This window comes from Podarcis tiliguerta (genome assembly GCF_965153285.1).
Source record: "Podarcis tiliguerta genome assembly, chromosome: 9".
NCBI classification, from domain to species: domain Eukaryota; kingdom Metazoa; phylum Chordata; class Lepidosauria; order Squamata; family Lacertidae; genus Podarcis; species Podarcis tiliguerta.
Window position 1 is genome coordinate 48,486,741 of NC_139542.1, and position 19,346 is coordinate 48,506,086.

The following is a 19,346-nucleotide window of genomic DNA, read 5'->3' on the forward strand; positions in this document are numbered from 1 at the left end:
TTGCAAACGGCTGGAAGAATGTTGTTTTGAACATTCAAAAAGTATACGAAAAGCTAATGCATTTTGTGTATTATGCCAGCCTTCTTGCTAACTTCTTGGTAGCATCTAGGACTATCAAAGCAAATACCATATGAAAGGTCAGTGTGATAACAGATTCTATAGCCTCAGGTTTTTTTAAAAAAGTTTGTTGTCTACAATTATGCAGCCTTTACAGTATTTAAATTGATTTACAATCTGATTCAGAACATCCACAAGAAAGTCTTCCTGGCCTGAATCCAAAGAACTGTGCAACTAGTTTCACATGCCAAAGGGAACTTTGGATACATTTTCCTTAAACAGCAGCCACTTATTCCACTTGACAAACCTATTTTGAACTGAAGGGCGGCTTCAAAAGTAGTTTGTGACATGTCTGCTATTCAAAGGGGCGTGGAGCATCAACTGGGCATGCCCAAGCAGTGATCTGGGTCCCAGCTATTGGATCAAGTAGGGCTTGCTTCCTAGTAAGTCTTGCTTAGGATTTCAGCTTCAGCCCACTGACCTTACATTATTGTATTCCTACTTATAATTAAGCCCTCTCACTGAAGCATACAACAATTTTTACTGCACTATTTTTGCCTTCTTAATCTACTGCCTTATCTGTTAAACTAAAATTTTAAGGATGTCCCAAGATCTTACAGAAATTTATATGTGCCTGTGTTGTGTGTACCTTATACTCTTGTGAAGAGTCTATTCTATGTGATACAAAAAATATAGCAATTTAACTTTATAGTAGTATGGAAAGTAACATCATTAAGCTCCCTCTGCAAATATTTTTACTGCCATTTAAATTTAGACTCTTGTCATATGTCACATTTTATTTTATTTTATTTTTAGGCTAGTGAAAGCATAGCTAAAGGAAACAATCTTGGCTAAGCATGCCTTGAGGGTCCTCTCTGCCTGCTTTCTTCATGCCTTATACTTTTGTCACTCGAGCTGCATAGATGCACTCCAATAATTAATAGTAAACCGGGTGGGGAGAAAAAATTATTGGACCCCTTCTTGAGATCTTGTGTATAAAAAGGAAAAGTTCCCATGAGTGAAGTATATAAGTTAGCTTTTTTCAGGAAAAAGAAAAGGAATGAATTACATTTTTCTTCTTGTCCTTTAAATGAATAGCATAGTTTGGGTGAAATTATCAGGCAATTGCATGCCTTTTATGCAGATAATGCTATTTGATGAAAGCGGTGTTTTGATCTGCTAAGGATAATACAGATCCAGGGTTGGATTCATTGGTAAGAGTAAAGCTGTCTTCTGTGATAACTTCATCTCAGCATGAGGTCAGACGGGGGAAACTGGGATGGGGGATTAAAAAATGACACAGTCGGAGCAGTATTCAGTTCCCTGCTGTGCTCCTGGCTGCACACTATAGCTTATGTTTCTGATCTGTTATGGTATTGTCTGCTTTTCTCTCCCAGAGCAGAGATTGCTTAAAACTTTTCTTTTTTCAGCTAGAGGGATTAGTTCAGTGCAGCTTTTTTAATTAAAGAAACTGTATCTTTTTCAAGGCAATTTAAGGCTGCAGTAGAAGGCCATCAGCATTCATAACTTAGTACTATTAACTATAACAAAGAGTTGCTATACCTTTTAAATTTTAAAATAGGAGCCAATCTGCAGAATTTTAGAATTCATAATTGCTCCTCACCCAAAATAAGTAGCACTGAATGAATTACTGTCTAGCAGCTTCAAATATGATGCATTCCATTTGGCTTAGCTTCCTTTATTTAAACCCCCATGGTAATTGTAGAGTGTTTTAATTGCATAAATAAGTGAAAATAGTTCTGGTGTACGCCTCCTTTGTTCAAAACTTATAAGGAATATTTATCCATTAAAAAAATGTCTGTACATATGCAACACACACATGCATAAAGTATTCAGTACTCAGGAAATATAAATTTGAAATGAATTTACAGCTCAATTTAACCAAGGTAAATTGATGGAAACCTCAAATATTTCAAATAAGGCCCATATGGTGATCACTTTACAAAGCATATAGGGATGGTGCTTGGGTTGCAACATACACATCTCCAGCTAAATTCCATGTCAGATCAATTAGAAACAGTTCTCCTGGACAGACAGGAACAGAGTGTGTTGCCACTAGACTGACAGGGTATAGACATGAAAGCAGCAAGACTAGGTCATTCCCATTATTATTATTATTATTATTATTATTATTATTATTATATTACTTTAATTGGAAAACAATATTGTCTTCATATTTTTATTAGTAAACATATATAAGATCAGTTGTATAACCCCTCCTTCCAATGAAAGAAATTATTTCTCCCACCACTTTTCAGTCAGGCAGTGTATACTGCTGGATGCATCAACTTGAAAGTTTTGCATTATGTAGTCCCTGAGACCTGTAGCTATGTTTGAGCTTAACAGTTGATGGCAACAACTGTTAGAAATTATTTTAAGCATTCTATGGTCAGAGGAAATGGAACTTTAAGAAAGTCTATGAGGGTGTCATAGTTGAAACTAATTTTATTTCTAGTCCAAAAAGTAAATATGAATATACCATAAATGTATTGGTTATCTGTATACTATATACAAATATATACAAATAAGTGAGTGATATATAATTAAGGACCATAATTAATGTAGCACTTTTAACTTGGAAAATATTTTACATTTGTTGTCTTGCTTTCTTGTTCCCATTTTATGGAGAGAGAATTGAGGCTGCGGGAGAACGATTTGGCTAAATAACTCTCTTGCCAGCTTACACACTAAATCAGCGGCTGGATAATATTTTTCACTCAGTTTATCTACTCTGTCTTTCCCTCATGGATGTTATAGGCAATTACCTTATAGTATAATATTTGACAGTAGATCCTGAGAAACTGAACGTAATTCCATTGATTAAATTTAACAAGGTTGTGTAAGTGGCCATTGGGGAACATCTACCAGTGTTAAGGATTCTTCACAATAACTCAAGTGTGGGCAGAGGGAGCTGAAGCATTTCATATCAGAAGATTGTACATGCCTGTTTTACTGTGGGTCCTGGGAACCTGCTGTCAGTCATAGTTTTCCAATAAAAGTGTGTATGATAAATAGACATATGAGCAATCGTCTCACATGAGATGGACATGAGCATGGGATCCTCACACCTGTGTCCGTTGCAGACTACTGTAATGTGTGATATACCTTAAAGGTAAAGATAAAGGGACCCCTGACCATTAGGTCCAGTCACGGATGACTCTGGGGTTGCGGCGCTTGCTTTACTGGCTGAGGGAGCCGGCGTACAGCTTCTGGGTCATGTGGCCAGCATGACTAAGCCGCTTCTGGTGAACCAGAGCAGCACACAGAAATGCCGTTTACCTTCCCGCCAGAGCGGTACCTATTTATCTACTTGCACTTCGTGCTTTCAAACTGCTAGGTGGAAAGGAGCAGGGGCCGAGCAACAGGAGCTCACCCCGTCACAGGGATTCGAACTGCTGACCTTCTGATCATCAAGCCCTAGGCTCTGTGGTTTAACCCACAGCGCCACCCGCATTAGGATTCCCTTAAAGACAGTTTGGCGACTGATAAAGAATTTTGCTGCCAGTTTATTGATGTGTGTGGATGGGGGAGAACATACTGTATCTATTCTGAGTTATCTGCTTAAGCATTAGCTAAAGTTGTTTTTAGACAAATTTTTATAGTAAGTACAGAGCTTTAAATCCTTTACATGCCTCAGGTCTCAAGTATCTTAAACTCCCTAAGGTTTTAAGAATGGCCACTGTTACCTTCCGATAGGTATTGTTTCTAGGAAGGCAATGATATCTTACTTGATGAAGGTACTTTTCTATGGTGACCCCAGAGCTATGGACGTTTCAGTAGGTTTCTCCTTGATTTATTTTTTTGTAGCAGGTTAAATTATGTTTAATCCACTGAGCATTGGGAAACTAGGTGTAGATATTTTACTGTAGATTTTTGGTACTTTTGAATTATGGTTTTATACTGCTGGAATTTGATATACATTATATTTTTTGTTTCTAGCTTCTGTGAACCACATTGTTTACCACATTTTAAAAAAGAAATATGTAATTAATATGAAATTGCAATGACTAAAAATTTTGAGTGCAGCATACTTAAGAAATTACCATGGTTATGTACAAAACCTCGCTCAGTTAATAGTAGCAGTGGTATAGTGGTGGTGATGTATGACAGCACGAGGATCACTTGGATCCCTCCTGCCCCAGGCAATATGTGGACTCTATCAAGTTGGTTCTTTTATGAGTCCATAGTAAAGAGGGTCAATGCCTGGGTGAAACTAAAGTACCATGCTTTCACTAGAGGTCAACCTCATCTAGAGCATTGGTTTATGCAGTGGAACACAAACTAATGTAGCAGAAAAGCATGACCCCCATTTAAAGGTTGATTTGTATGATAATCAGTACATTCAGTGGCTCCAGAATGGATGTATGTAGGACCCTAGTTTGCCTTAATTAAGGTAATTAAGACATATTTCTCATTGCAGACAGCCATTTAATTTTAGAGCTTAGTCAGTGATCTGAGTAGAATATTTGTTTTGCTAATTTATGGCCAAGCAAACTAAATTTCTCAAAATACCCATGGCAGCTTAGTAATATTTCTTTGTAAGGATGTTTTATTTATTTTTTTAAAAGAAACTTATCATATTTCTCTCTTAACGCAGTAAACTGGAAATACCTGTACAATGAAAGCTGCAGCTACAGTTTTGTTATATTTGACCTCAAAATCAAAAGACCCATTTACTAATTTATTAATGGGCTACTGACAGGGCACTGCAGCATACAGCATAGCTGAAAGATTTGATTTTAAACTGATTTACCTATTTAATTGGCTTACATCCTAGTACTTTATTTTGATGATATTGTGGATCAGTCTGCTTTGTGAGATGTTGAGTGATAAATTGGGGCTTAAGTTGTAAACATTTATTTCCCATTAAATCTGAATGTTCTACCTGCCACCCCCATTTTTAAAATAGAAAAAGATAACTAGGTTTATTTTCCTATGGCTTTTCTAGGATTTTTCTGCTTAATGAAAATTCAGAGTCTATAGTAACTTCATGTAATTACAAGATCTTCAGGCAGGCTGAAAGATTTTTTCAGCTGTCGTTAGGCACAAATGGATACCTGCCCTGCCTCCCAAATATAAGAAAATAGCAGCAGCAAAGTACAATTAGTAAGTTGAGGGGGTTATCTTTGGAGAGCCTTTGAGTAACCTGATACCACGCTGATCTGCTAGAATGCTCTCAGACGGCATGGCAAATATGCCCCCAAAGGCAGAGGCTAAAGGGGAGGCAGAAAAATGACCTAACTCTGCTGTATTTTCCAGAGGAAGTCCTAAATGACTGTTCAGCCTGATCCAGCTCAGGGATAAAAACCATGGAGCTAATTGTAGGAAGAACAAATGGGAATTGTAACTGTCACATTATGGCCAGCCAATAAGATTGATGGAGCAACTGAAACACCCCCCCCCCTTTCTTTTTTTAATATCATGCTTTCTTCTTATCCACAGTAATGCACAGAACTTGCTCTTTAACTCCCACCCAGGCAACCTCTTATCTAACTATCCTCAACCACATCTTGACGCATACCCCCAAAGCAAACTTAGTGGTTAGAAACAATTTCCTCGGATATGAGTTGTATTTCAGTGCCATTTGACAAGCATTTTTTTAATGCACTAGAGTACCTTTAAAAAGGAGAGAGAGAAAGAGAGAGAGAGAGAAGCAGCAGCAGCAACCCCCCTTCTACATAGAAGAGGTAGATTAACATGGGGGGGGGCATCAGGGCAACTATACAAGTCTGGAGAGGACATGCCAGTGCCTGGATTCCCCCCCCCTCCCCGTTTTTATGGGTAGCTTCCAGCAGGCAGGAGCCAGAAAGTCGTGCGTCGGGGTTCAATCCTGCTGTTTCCTTTCAATTACACCTTGGATCTAAGAAGCCAAAGGGACTGGGAGGCTCTCCTTGACTGAAACACGTGCAACCTTTTTTCGTCTGGTACTGCAATATAAAAGTTTATTGCTAGTTGTCGTGGGGTGGGAAGAGAAGCAGTCTATTAAATTAATGCGCCGGCTAGACTGTAGATACGGGTGTGTGTTTTTTTAATAAAAAAAATATTAAATATTTTTAGTTCAGTCACGTCTAGTGACAGACTTTGGAAAGATGTTAGGATATTAGCCAGATCAGATCTGAAAGAAACGTGACTTAACGCACTTCAAATTAGCTTAAAGGCTAAAGCGTAATTAAACTCCAGTAAGCTTCATCCTCTAGTATTAAACTTACCCTCCGATCCTAAAACGCATTACTTGAAAGTAAGCCTCACAGCTTTAAGCAAGACGTTAAGACTGGACTGCTCCTCTCTGTTTTAAATAGTATTTTCTTTGCAAGGTACTTATATTGTGGACTCGGTCTCTGAACTAGAAGGGGTGGCTTTCAACATATTCGCTACATCCCATGCTATAAAATACACTGAAGAGGAGAGGATAGAAAACGCAGAGGGCAGATCTGCCTATAGGGATGGGGAAATCTGCCCTTCCCTTGGATCTTTGCAGTACTTTTCCTCTTGCAATTATAATCGTTAGATTCTTTTTTTCTAACTGGGGTGTGGGGTGTGACAATTACATTTACACTTAATTTTGTCCGGAAATTTACCCCCACCCCCCAAAAAATACCCTTCCTACATTATACGTTCCTCTTTACTCAATCCTCCGCATAGCAGCCTCAAATTTAAGTGCAGCCCAAAAAAAATGCTTTATGCTCGAGGATTTCTCTCATCGGTGCTGCGACTGCTTTTAGGAGGCAGCCCAAAGGCAGAGGAAGCTGCTGGGCCGTCGCTATTTTTTTTTAGGAGCGAGAACTTGAAAGGATTCTTTGATGAGCCTTCGAAGTTTCTTTACCTGCACCTTGCCATTTCCTTTCCACTACCATGGTGGGATCCGGTGTCGAAAGCTGCCTTCAGAGCCCCACCCTCGCCCATTGCCACGTGCCTCTCTCTACAACTCCTATTTCAGTGCCCTTTTCACACGAGCGGGTTGGCAGCCTCAGAATTTGAGCAGGCTGTTTAGATTACGAGGGCGTCGTGCCTCTTCCCCCGTCGTGACGAAGAGATTTGTTTCATCACTGTGCCACACATTCCTGGTGTCTTCACCTACCGAAGGGTGTGTGTTTAAACACTCTCATTGCTTGTAAAGGCGCAGTCAGGAAAGAGGATTTTACGTGGTCAGAGTAGTGCCCTCATTCGTTAACCGACAAGGTGAGCGAGGTCTTTTGGAAGGAAAAAGTCAGCTGCCGTCGCAGGCACCGGCCACCATAGGACAGCAGCCCAACCGAGATTGCTCAGTATGTGGCCACAAACCTGTTCGCCCTCGAAGAGCTACCTCCCTGTATGGCAGACTGGCCTTCTGCCATGCCTGCTGCACTTTTTACTCCACACACACCTGCTTTTCACCCACGGACCCACCCACCTACTTTGTTTGTTTGTTTTGAGCCTCGATCCTGACGAAGAGTTCTGTGAAACTCGAAAGTTGGCTCGGTGCTCTGCGATTTCTACATGGTTCTAATGTATTACGATACAGGAGCGTAACGCTACTGTCTGTATCTGTTTACATGTACATCCTCTCTTGTGAATTTAATAGACTTCCCCATCACAAGTTTTTGAAACCTGGGAAGGCAAGAGGGGGGAAGCGTGTGTGGTTTGTTGGGGGGGGACGGCTTTCTGGCTGCTGTGTTACACAGGACGCAAAAAGTAAGGAAATGCTAGGATGTCAAGCAGACCATTTCTCCCTGTAAAGGCGCAGCCACCTAGGAATATTACCTAATTGAGAAGTAAGTGGCTTCTCCCAAGTGAGTGAGGTTAGTGTGGCAGCCTCAAAGAGAGAAAATATCCGCACCAGCAAGAAAATAAGGTATACATAAGTTTTATAGGATCTTAACAGGGAGGCGTAAGACGAGACGAGAGAAAAGACATGGCTTATTATCTTCCTCGGGGCGGGAGAAAGAATTGACGAAGACGCGGACGGGAGTCTCGGTGTGAACTTCAGCTTCGGAGCGGGCAGTTGGCGGAGTCGTCTCTTGCCCAGCAGATGCCGCGTAGCCCAACGAGGCAAGAGCGCGCGTCCGGGTGCGTGCGAGAGAAAGCGAGCGACGCAGCCACTTTCGCCCGCTGCGCGCCGAAGAGGATTCGTCCCAGCCGACAGCGCGTTTCCCGCGCCTAAATTTCAGAGGGAGGGCTGGTCCAAAACCCGCCGGTCATTAAGAGGAAATGAGACAGGGACCGACTTCCAGGCTTGCGTAGCCGTGCAAGTCAGCCCTGCGCCTTTGCATTCGGCGCTAAATCCCAGCAGAGTTCATTAGGACTCACTCCGAAGTGCGCCTAGGATGGCAGCCTTAATTACAGCCCTTTGCTATGCTTCATCATCAATCTCGGAGGCAGTCATTTGCTTAGCCACCCTCGCTCTAATGACTCAGCTGACCTAACATGCCCAGCCTATGAAACAACAGCCAAGAGGAGGGAAATTAAAAGTGGGGGGAAAACTAGAAGAAAAACAAACACGCGCCACCACCAAAGTATTGCCTAAGAATAGCAGCGCCCTTCCCATCGCTCTGAAGAGCACAGGGTCAAGTGCAAACATTTAGCGCAGTTATTCTCGCACCACCCTCTAGGACGTATAAATAAGGATAGGTGGAGAGATAAATAGGCAAATTCCATCCCAATCGCAAGCGGTGCGCACCCGAGTCCCTCTCCTCCTCGTTCAGGCGGCGGATCTGGGCGCATGTATAATGAGGATCTGTAAGTTCATTAGTGTTTGCAATCAGCGGCACGCAGACACCCTCATCAGGGCAGAAAGCTGCAAAGAGCCCATTCATCAGCGTGAAGTGTTGTTCACGGATGACCCCTAAATCATGGCACTAGTGGTAGATGCACTGATTGGACACAGCATGGGAGCCTCGGCACTTTACATTAACCAACGGAGGCAGTGGGGAAGAGAAAAGGGGACGAGGCGGAGGTGGTTCAGTCCATCTGACAGCAGAAGGCAGCAAAAGGGGCGCCTTGGCGGGAAAAGCTCGGGCAAGGAGAGCGGCTGCCCGTTTGCCAAATGCCGGGGCAGAGGAGCCGGGGATTATAAATGGCCAAGTCCATTCCCCAGCGCCTCGGCCAGGGGGATGGACCTCCCCTCGCTTTATGGTAGGCGCCTCTCTCTTGCGTGTGCGTCTCTCTCCCCCTCTCTGGCGAGGGAGGCAGGAGCTGAAGCGGCTGCCTCTGCCGAGCCTCCCTTTGGGGTCTCCCCCCTCGCTTTATAGTTAGATCCTCCCGGCTGCTGCTGCTGCTACTGCTGCTCCTCCTCCTCCTCCCCCCCTTCCCTCCCTCCGCCTTCTGTGGCACTTTATTTTGGGGGGTCGTCCTCGCGCTTTCTTCCATCTCTTGAGAGAGGGCGGGAAAAAATAATAATAAACTCCCCGCGCGCGACTCTTGCCAGGAGAAAGACGAGTAGCCCGGGGAGCTGCGGAAAGTGAACTCCTCGGGGCTTGCCCCTCTCCCTCCCTCCCTCCCCCTTCTCTTCAGCCCCTGGCAGGACAGGGAAAGGAACTTGTAACAGTTTTCTTTTTCTTCTCCCCCCCCCCCAATTCCCCTCATTCTCCACCCCTTTCCCGCGATTTTCCCTCTCTCTGTGTCTCTCTCTCCCTCAACCCGCTCCCCGTTTTTGGCAAAGTGTATGGTGCGTGTGCTGCTGCTGCTGCTCTTCCCGGCGCTGTTGGGCTAACTGAGGAGAGAAGGCGGAGGAGAGAGTCCGCGCTAAGGCGCCCTGGGTAAGTGGCTGCGTTTCGCGCGCTTTGCTGGTCCTAGTGCCCGCGTCCCAGGCTGAGGTGCCGAGGAGTTCCGACGAGGAGCCGGTGCGCACGGCGGGGCGGGGGGTGGGGGAGAAAAGGGGTCCTTCTTTCCCCGCTTCCTTTCCCTGCTCCCTCACTTTGAACTCTCGCCTATTTGGAAAGCTCCCCTTGAGTCGCCTGGAAACTTTTTTTTCTTTTGGTTTGGGCTTTTGTTCTTTCTCTCTCTCTGCCGGCGGCTTCGCTGCCTGTCAGCGGGGAGAGGAGCAGGGACGGCGAGCGGGCGCAGTTGGGGGTGGGAAGGGGGGCGAGAGATACAAGAGAACCCAGAGCGACTTTCGTTTGGTGCCAAATGTGGGTCTCGACGGTGCCCTGTGGAAGCAATGCAGCGCTCCGCCGCCGCCGCCGCGAAGTATAGATGTTTCTGAGACTGTGGACACGCAAGAGGCGCAGAAGGAAGGGTAGCATTGCGTGCTTGGGGTGCGTGTGTGTGTGTTTTGTGTGTGAGGGGGCGGGGGGGGGGTGATGGTTGCTTCAACTTGATCAGCCGCCACCTCGTGCGAGACAAGACAGAAATGTTGCCCTGACTAGGAGACTCGTCTGTTGACATACGTGGTGTCGTCGTCGTTCCAGCGTCCTTTAATTTCTAAGGGCGAGCGGAGGATGTTGCCTCTTAGGATTCAGTAGGTTGCGCTTTGCTGATTTATCGACCTTCTCTGGTCACGCAAGGTGTACATATGCATTACTTATCCGAAACACTTCCCTCCTAAGCTAGCAAAAATCTAGTCTTCTACGCTACTGGACTCTAGATTTAGCACAAAACTACTGCTTTCATAGCAATTTCATTTCTCTCCTTCCCCCTTCATTAGTCCAGACCTTTATTGGTAACTGTGTAAGGGAAACTGAAGGAGTATAAATGCCAGCCTGGGCTTAACTTGTGGTAGACTTAGGTATGGTTTCTGTTATCTGTGGTGTGATCTGTATGGATAAGATTGTCTCTTTTCATAGCAGTGCACTTCTTATCTGTTGACAACGTATTTGTCAAACCTTTGTAGACAGTAGCAGAATCCACTGGGTGGTCTCTGGAAGTTGGACGTTCAGACTTTACTTAGTCTTTTGTTACTGTGCAGTAACAGAAAAACTATATTTTGATCTTTCTTTAAACTGTCAAAAAAGCAAGCACAAAAGAGAAGTCTATACTCTAGAAGATCAGATTGCAGTATATGTTTAGTCTGAACAAAATCACAAATTGCTTATAGAATGTTAATTGCAAAGTATTTTTCTCCCATGCGTTCACTACCTGTTATCTGAAGTTTTTTAATCTCAAAATAACTTTAATGGTAAATCAGAATATATTTCTGTAATATGTGCCTGTTATGTTTCTGTATGCGGAATCTCAGTGCTGTGATTGTATTGTGATTTGCAGTTTTAAAGCAGTGCACATAATGCCTTAAAACATGTCTTTGAGAGATCCAGTTTTTCACATATTTGATTTCCAGATTTAGGACTGCAGGCTGATTCCTGCTTAACATGGGAGTAAACTGTAGTTGATTAAGAAGCACTTAATTCTGAGTAAGACTGCAAAAGAATGCTTGCGCTCCAATTAAAAATGCTCATTTTCTGAATATGAACCCTAGTATGCATCAATAACTATAATGCATCGATACCTATAGTGATGCACTCATACAGATACGCATACTGAAGGTGTTCAAAATTAACAATTTTAAACCCCCTTAAAAATGCACATATATGCTTAAGAGTTAGCATATCCTGGCAAGGGTGGGGGCATCTAGGCCACTATAAGAAGTCTTGACCATATACACACAGCCTATATCAGAATCTAGGAAATCTTTTTTACTGTATTATGATGTTCTGCTTTCTCTATGGTCAACAACTGCTTACTCACTTTGTTTCCCAGATCCTTTGCTCCAATAAACTGAAGTGACTGGATTTAAGCCATTGTTGTCCCATTGGAGTCTATAGTATGATAGTTGGCGTAAATTAAAGTTATTGCACTTCTAATGTGGTAGATTGAGAGTAGTTTCAATAAATTAGAAGATAGAAGGCTTAAATGTGCTATGTATAATTTCTGTTGACCTAAGAAGTAAGGATGAAGCGTTTTCCTGCATGTGAAGAAATAGAGGGGAAGCTATGGTTCTGATTCTCAAGCCAGTTATTTAGAAAGAGTCAATTCCTGCTCAGTAGGACTACTTAGGAGAAAGTGGTTGGCTGCGGTAAGTAGAAATAGTATAGGAAAAAGTACAGGAGAAATTGTATCCTGGAAAAAGTATTTTATAGGACAGGGAGGAGACTTCAATCATACTCATGATACAGTATCAAGCTCGTATTAGTAACACTCCTTGATGCAAAATATAGCTACTTGTCGTTCAAATGTCAGCAAAATAAAACATCTTGAAATGAATGAAGCTCAAGTATCTAATTGTGAAATTGAAACACAACACTATTGATTGATACCAGTGAAAAATGCTTATTGTCCACTCTATATTTAGCAGCCATCACCACCCCATGCCTGGAAGAATTGTCATATTGAATCTTAGCCATTTTCTAATATTTTATTAAGAATGCAATAGGTTAAAAAACTAGTATGCTTTAAAAAAACTTAGGCTTATGATCTCCATAGAACCTTGTCCAAAATTCCAGTACTGTCAATATAACACTGCTGCTGGTTTCACTGATATTCAGATTAAATCCTACTGTCAGTGCAAGTCCACAGTTCCCAGAGAACCACCAGGCCTTATATACGATGGTGTATTGGAATGAGTAGACCTCAAAAAAGCCAAAATGGCTTTAATTTAGGGTCATAAAATCAGGATTACCTGAATAAATGACTAAAAACGCTATCTTTAAATCCATCTGGACCCTATCAAGTAGTCCCATTGACCTCAACAGAATTAAGGCAGAATAGATAATTTTCAGATTGGGACAGAAAATTACAAGGTTTTTGTAATTTAGCAGAGTTCACACACATTTTAATTTTCCTAATTCTCAAACATATCTATGACATTTTACTTTTTTAATACAGCAGTAGAGCAATTTTATGCATGGGCATGGCTACAATTTTCAAGGTAAATGAATAGCTTTCTGTGTTTGGTTTGGTTCTCTAACCTGTTTGTGAGGTTTGTCGTGTTAACAGGTATATTGAGGATCTTAACATTTGGTGTGCAGAACAGAAACTTTCTGTTACTTGATTGTGAGGAATCTGTTTGCTTTAAGAGAACTCTACTATGTGTGTTTGATATACAGTACTGAAAGAGACCTTTTCCTCAGTAACTCTTTGAAGTTGGAGGTTTCAGTTATGTTTTCCATTCATACTGTCTGCTTGAGAGTGGCAAGTTTGAAAGGATTTTAGTTTCTTTATTGAGTTATGGTGTTAACAGGCAATGACCTAAAGGCTGGCAAAAATTGAAAAATATTTAAATGTTAAGTATAATCTTAATATTGGCAGTTACCAGTTTTTAAGAAGCCAGGTTTTGAAAGTTACAGATGCTGTAGAGTAGAGGATATCACCGCAGAGACATACTCTCCCCTTTTTGATTCTGAAACTAATGACTTGCTTTTGTCTTATAAAACCTGATTTATTTTATGTTTTCTTCATAGCAGGCATTATCATAAATGTTTTCTTATAATTGAGATTAATGTGACTGAGCAAAAGGAGTGGTTTGGAGGGCTGTATTCATTTTGAGTGTTGTTCTAATCAGTTTTGGATACAGCATTTCACAATATATCAGTCTGCATCCAAACCTGCCTTATTATATGGAATTAACTTGTTGGTGATTGATAGTAAGACTGCTCCATCTTGAGAAGTCATTTGTTTCAAAACAAGTGTTAGGGATTCTAAGATTTTCAGACCACTGGGTCATGCTACTTTGACCTTATTGTGGCCTCAATGAAGCTTGAGAGAAAAACTGAAGAGGAAACAAGTTTCCTTTTTTTGGGGGGGGGGACAATACAGGTGTTTAATTCACTAATTAGAGACAGATTTGTACACTTCATCAAAACAAAGCATGACAGATATAAGAAACAATTTGTGATTATGCTTTTTTTCCCTCTGCACTTCCATTTATTTTCAAAAATATTTTGTAATATGACCTTTTAAAAGAATCCTATATCAGTTTGTCACCTGACTATCTTATCTGTTGCATGCTAATAGTAATTATTCTGGGGATGAAAGGTAATACACAGGGAAGTTGTTGTTTATCTTTTTCTACAGCTTTTAAAAACTGTTTAGTGGCTTCTCTAATTCCTGCTGTGAAATTTGCATATTTTCTCCTCTGTCTATATTCCTATCAGCTCTGTCAGCATTTAGTTCCAGACAAAAAGTAAATATTCACATTTTACAGTGGGGTTGATACACATATATAGTTCACTAAAATTATTCTCTGGCAGAAAAGACTGAAGTCTATAAGCATTTTAAAATTAAGCAGAGAAGTAAAATATGATCCCAAGTAAAACAAACAGGGCACTTTTAACACACGTCAACTTAGGTCATTTCAGTAATATGAGATCTTGTTTATTTGGCATTACTTATATTTTATATTAAATATGTTGTTGCATGATTTATAGTTTGAAGAATGCCATTTTCAGTCTATATCCCGTTCTTGAGTAATGGGGGGGAAATAAATTTCAGGAGTGCAGTTCTATTCAATTAGAAAACCACAAAAATGTCCCAATTGTGAAATGTCCCCTAAACTACTTTGTTTAATATTTGACACCTTTGTGGAGTAGAGGTGGTATGTTTCATAAATCTGTGGCACTGCTTTGTCTTCGCAGATTCTGTTTATATTATATATTAGAGTGGAGTAGCTGCACTTTAGTCCCTTACGAGTTCTTAGAATGTGCATGGAAACAGTATTGTTTGCAGAGGGACTCTAAATATCAGGATGATATATATTTTCTATATGCAAAACATTAAAGTTAGTAGAAAACCTTATTCACATAAAAAGAGAATCTTAAATTTATTCATGTAGGAAATGTCATAGCAAAGAAGAAAAACCCTGCTTCTTACTTACTTTATTGGTGCCAAACTATGGTTAGGTATAAGGGATATTTATAATATGTATTTGATAGCATAAACAAAGGACAGGTTGATGGTTTTACTCTGAATATCACAAGTTTCATTAGTGTGATATTGGTAATCAGTGCTAATATATTATTAGTGTATTAAAGTTAAAATGCATGTTAATTTCAGAGTCGAGGAGTAAATAACAAACACATTAAAATTAAGATTATTGGAAGAGCTTGGTCCAAGTATGTTGCTTATTCGACCTTATCCAGCCTCACTGATATATGATGATCACATGGATGCAAATAACATCTGAGTTTCCTGAGTCATCCGATGTGTAAAAAATTTTTTTTTTACGATTATAGTAATGCATTGCAGTAAACTGGTGTTCAAGTATGGAAAAGCAAACATAGTGAACAAGTGTTTGCCTTTGAGAGGGGAGGAGTCTTTCCCTCTAAGATGGACCATATGACAAAACAGGCTTTAGTTCAAAATACTATTTTGTAAAGCAGCAGAATATTATTTCCTTGTCATTGTATATGCATGCACAACTCAGAGTCTGTACAATAAACACTTTTCATCCTTTCATTTAATCAGAGGGGCACTTGTCTGCAGGATGCAAACATGCATTCTGTTTTTGTTTTTGTTTTGATATTCTTTCCACTCAAACTTTGTGGGATTATATGATCTTATGGACAATATTAGTGTAAATTGTGTTCACACAAACTGAGAATGCATGTCTGCACAAGCTATTGTGGTGATGCAACTCGCCATTGAACGAAATGAGACTACTACTACCACAATAATTTGAAGATAGGACTTTACATTTCTTATGAGAATAAAAGCTTTATAAAACACCCACAACACTGTGATATTTATTCTTTTTTCTATGACTGTATTTAAAATATTAATGAACAATGTAGTCTACAAGGAAGAGAATAAACTATAGTGTAGTATTTATGTTCGCTTGAAGTTACTGCATTGGTTTGTCAGAGGAAAAAGTGTTGTAATGTAGCATTACATTATCAGTGTTATATATGAATGTCTACTCAGAAGTCATATTGTGTTAAATTGGTATTTACTCCTAGGTAAGTCTGTATAGGATTTGCAGCTTAAGTGAAGAAACAGCTGTCTGTAAACTAGTCAGTTTCTTTGCATTTTTTATAGAAATGGAGTGAGACATGGAATAATGTACTTTAGGCGGAAATTTTAAGCTTACTTTCCCAAAATCAAACCGATTGGATTTAATGGGTTTTACTTCTGAGTAATTATACTTCGGGATCTTGCAAAAAAAAAAAAAAAAAGTTCTATCAGAATTAATAGCACTCTCATGTAATGGCTGCAATAAAATGTTTAAGTCACACTGGTTTTTTAATGGGACTCCAGTATGCTTAGCTGGGTGTAGAATTGCAGCCATATAGGTACTGGGTGTGGGATGTGGGTTACAGTTGGGCTGTAGCAAATAACTGTATTGCTTGCTATGAGCAGCCTGAGTTTTAAAATAAGAAGGAAACAACCATTGTGTCTAATTTCGAATTTATTTTTTTCTGATGTAACCTGGTACACCTGGTACCTCAGGTTACATACACTTCAGATTACATATGCTTCAGGTTACAGACTCCGCTAACCCAGAAATAGTGCTTCAGGTTAAGAACTTTGCTTCAGGATGAGAACAGAAATCGGGCTCTGGCGGCGCGGTAAAAGCGGGCGGCCCCATTAGCTAAAGTGGTGCTTCAGGTTAAGAACAGTTTCAGAGGTACGGACCTCCAGAACGAATTAAGTACTTAACCTGAGGTACCACTGTACCTTGAAAAAACTGTGGCATATAAAGAATTAAAAGTGCAATATTTGTTATAACCATTGCAAAGAAAAGATTTAATTCTCTTGTGAGTGTACATGTGCTGATCATTATTTTGGGCCTTTCTGGGTAACATACTGGTTAATTGAGTAAGCTGTGAGTCAGGAAGTGCTTGATTCAGTTTAGCCACACTTGCACTGAGTGATCTTAGCCAACCCACTATCTTTCAGCCTCAGCGCTTGCTTTGTAATATGGGAATAACAATGCTGACTTTTTAACAAGACTGTTAATGGCAGGGCTGAGCCTACAATTACTGGTAGGATAGCTGAATCAGAATTTGGGCATCAGCAATTATTTATGTTTGTACCCCACCTTTCTCATACCATGGTACCCAGGTGGTCAGTCATCCAGACATTGACCAGACCCAGACCTGCGTCTCATGTGACTTTATGCCCTGAAAATTATCAGTCAGTTATTATTTCAATGTGTTGGTTGCTGTTTTCTACTTTGGATTCCCTGATATCTTGTATAGGTCCTGATTACTGATATCCTACATGTGAAGTGTTTTGAGCACTTAGAATATTGGGTGGAATCCAATTACTGCACTTGCACTCACAAAAGGGCTTTTGATTCAGCAGAGGCATCTGCTAATGGAAGAAGATGAGATAATTTTTGCCAATTCCCCCTTCTCCCACCGCTCCCCCCAAATCAGCTCCAGACAGTTGAGGAATCATCTCCAAGAGGGTGGAAGTTAGTGTGGGAGGGTGAAGGAGGGATGGCAGAAATCAACTATATCCTCTTCAGTTAGTGGATGCCTCTGGTATATCAAGAGGAGTTATGAACACAAATTCCCCACCCCCAGTATTATATAGAAATTACTTTGAAGTGAATTTTTGAAACCAAAGTGATGTTAAAACAGTGTTGCTATTTACGCAAATTATCAAGCAGAAGAATTTTGGTTAATGACTAATTCCTGGTCCTTTAAAATATCATTTAAAAGTTTTCTTTTAGCTAATTAGAAAGAAACAAGAATGTGTAGTGCTGTATAAATACAGTTGGCTGAATTTTGCCTATAGAGTGTCAAAATTCTGGTTAATCTGAAACTGCAAAAGTAATGAAATTTTCTTCAGCAGTAGTACTTTATCTCTATTTTCATCTAATATCAATAGTCTATAACTACTGAAAAAACAAGAGGAGCATGCTACTAATTTCACAAAATGTCAAATTGTTGAAGTTAGTTTAAAAATTGAACTATGTGCAATTAAAGTGTTAAGTGTATTATTAACAACTACGGTAAGACTGAAAAATCAGTGTACACCCTCCTACAATTATTACTTGTGTTATTACTTGCTGTAATTTCAGAATGGGAATCCAATAGGATTCATCTGGTTTTTCTTAACTCTTTTTCAGTAGTTATTGAGGCTAAGAGGTTGCTGTAATTTGACGTAGTATTAGATATGGTGTATTGTATGTACTTTGAGATGGTCAATTTTATTGCAATTTATATCTGTCTCAATATTAAGCAACTATTCTGATTTATTACAATGCATCAATAAAGCTCACCTCATTTCTAAACTACATAGTCAATTATACTGTACTATTAAGTTTCATAAATTCATAATTTCTTCAGCTGATTGTCCGCATTTTTTCCTGTACTAAGAGCACTTTTAAAAGTAAATTTAGTTTAATTTTTGCATTGAGATTTACCAGTGAATATAAATTTCTTAACATCAGGATAAAGTCTGGTACTTAATTTACACCACTGGAGTGGAAAGCTATTAATTTCTGCTTAGAGCTCTATATCACTTATTCAGGTTTAGTGACATCCTCTGTAGTTTAACTAGAAAAAAAAAGCTTAGCATTGTTCTCTCAGAACGTTCTGTAATAGGGGTAGAGCAGCAACTGGACATGAATGAATGCGCATGTAATTCTCTAGTTTTGGGTGGGGTGGGGGGAGGAGGAGGAGAAGGAACAGTTTTGAAGCTTTATTGTGCAATGACCAGCCAACCACGTTGCACGCAACCTGCTGTTGTATCCTGGTTTATAAGGCAAGTAAGTATCCCCACTAGTTTAGAAAAGCGGGACTGTCATAAAAGATGGCACACCCAGGTTGAATACTTCATATTATGGAATGCTGAAAAGCAATGCTGAAATGTGACAAGACAGACTGATAAGACTTCAGGTGAGGCTTTTTAATTTTCTTTCATCCACTGCCGGTTGGCAAATCAAGATTTGGGGCAGTAGAAGCCTTTAAGCAGTGCAGCCTTTCTCCAGTTCATATTGAGCTTGAATTAACACGTATTGATCAGCTAATGGGAGACAAGATCACAGGGGTTAGATCTGTATTTTTACAATATTTTGTAAATTTGAGTTCTCTTAAGCATCTGTTCAGTTGCATAACTGCACGACACAATTGGATTTCCTCATATGCAGTTAATGAGAAGATGCAATAGTACTACTATAGTTTCAAGAATGGCATGAGGTTCCTTTTATTTTTAAAAGTTTAATGTTTTCAGGGTGTTTAGTATATTATAATTCTGATGTTCAGTGGCAGCCAAGGACATGAAATACTCACTTTTGTGGAGGGGGAGACCTTCTTTCCTCCATATGACTGGGCCTTTTTTTAAAAAAAAAAAACCCTCAGTTTAATCATGTCTCTTATATAATGTAGCATTTTTAAACTTGAGTACTCCTA

General features: G+C 40.2%; 1 protein-coding gene across 6 annotated transcripts in view; it reads left to right on the forward strand.

Moving 5' to 3' along the window:
- Positions 1-19,346, forward strand: part of TENM3 (teneurin transmembrane protein 3) — a 1,235,569-nt gene that overhangs the window by 842,422 nt on the left and 373,801 nt on the right. For 3 of the 6 annotated variants that reach the window (XM_083456988.1, XM_083456991.1, XM_083456992.1), the window contains exon 1: positions 9,250-9,812. The gene's annotated coding sequence lies outside the window, so the exon portion shown is untranslated. Of the gene's footprint in view, positions 1-9,233; positions 9,813-19,346 lie in introns of those variants that run through there. The other 3 variants (XM_083456978.1, XM_083456989.1, XM_083456990.1) reach the window with 3 other exon arrangements.